This window comes from Euleptes europaea, chromosome 1 (genome assembly GCF_029931775.1).
Source record: "Euleptes europaea isolate rEulEur1 chromosome 1, rEulEur1.hap1, whole genome shotgun sequence".
NCBI lineage: Eukaryota > Metazoa > Chordata > Lepidosauria > Squamata > Sphaerodactylidae > Euleptes > Euleptes europaea.
Genome location: NC_079312.1, coordinates 18,521,712 through 18,523,459, shown reverse-complemented (window position 1 = coordinate 18,523,459; position 1,748 = coordinate 18,521,712).

Genomic DNA, 1,748 nt, shown 5'->3' with positions numbered 1-1,748 from the left:
AGTGTCCAGTAGTGGCAAAAATGAGAGATTGCATCTCCTCCTGTACAGAATCTGTGGTGTATTGATTGTATGCATTACAATGTAACCATTTGTTTCATCCCTCTGATATGTCCTGCGGAAAGTAAACAAGTCCAGTAGGGCATTTGGGGCATTCACATCAACATGTGAACAACGTCAGATGAAAATACAATCCTGGGCTCGGCAGATGATTGTGAGTTGCCTAATCAGCTGCTCAGGACTCCCTTTTCTCCTTATTTTAAACCCAGTGCTGCTAGTAGTAGTAGTAGGAGGAGGAGGAGGAGGAGGAGAATCTCCTTCCCTTCCTCTCTCCACAACAGACACCTTGTGAGGTAGGTAGGGCTGAGTGAGTTCACAAGAGATACGTATGCAGCATGGCATCCTGACTGCCAGAATTTAGTTCTTCAGGAGGGAATTTTTGGTAAATATTCATAATAAAAAACCCTCCCCCCTTCCAGCATAAAGGTAACATGTGCATCAGACAAATGCTGCCTGTGGGAAGTAGAAAGGTTTTTCCTGGCTTCCGAAGATGCTTATTGGTTGCTGGGATGCAAAGGGAACCGGGCAATTGTTTTTTAAGGGAAGTCAGAGGTTTCCTTATCTAGACCGAATAAAGGGTTAAAGGAACTGAGTTCTGATCCTGCCCCAAGAGAAGCGCAAAAAAGGGACATCTGTTTCTGGGTAAAGCAGCCCAAATTGTAATGAAAAAGAGTATTATAAAGAGCAACACTCGTGTTATGAACCTTTTAATTGCAAGTAATGATCAGAATCGCTTGTCAGATCCTTCTGTACCTTTGAATTTTTTCACATCAGCTTCTAGAAAGCGGTTGATGACACAGATGTCCCGGATCCTCCACGTCAGCTCCTGAGTAAAAGTGACTGGATTCCAAAACTTTTTTTTCTTCTCGCACCTGGTTAAGGGAAACACTGTTCACCTTCTAAACATCCAATCTGCAATTCCGGAGTGGAGCAAATGAATAGGATGGAAATGGCAGAAAGCCTGGAGACAGGCTCTCTGTGGGGAGAGTCCCCCTTCCTGAGGCTTCTAAGACCCAAAGTGAGGCATCAAATGAAAGGTTTTTCTTAGGAACAGACGTTTGAAATTTCTGTTTGTTTTCAGATTTCTGTAGTTCCAACCCTATTGTGTTGCTCATTGGATGTCACATCTTGTTGGCTGTACTTGATTTACATTATGTAATCTGCTTTGAGTCTCAGCAAGAAAGGCAGACTATGAATAGTCAAATAAGTAAATAAATGATGATAATGTTAATAATAATGATGATGATAATAATGATGGGGATAATGATGATAATAGTAATAGTAATAATAACAGTATTTTGGTCACATTATGAGAAGACAAGAGTCACTGGAAAAGACAATCATGCTGGGAAAAGTTGAGGGCAGCAGGAAAGGAGGAAGACCCAACGAGAGATGGATTGACTCAATAAAGGAAGCCACGGCCCTCAGTTTGCAAGATCTGAGCAAGGCTGTCAAAGAGAGGACATTTTGGAGGACTTTAATTCATAGGGTCACCATGAGTCGGAAGCGACTTGATAGCATTTACCACACACAATAATAATAATAGTAATAATAATAATCTTGATCCTTGGGACCGGAAAAGGAGGGTGTTAAAAGGTGTGGCAGAGAACCTCTGTTTTCACCTTTTTAATGCTGGAGGCTCTAGAGTCCCATGGTCTCTCCCCTGGAAGAAAGTTCCTAATATGCTCTCC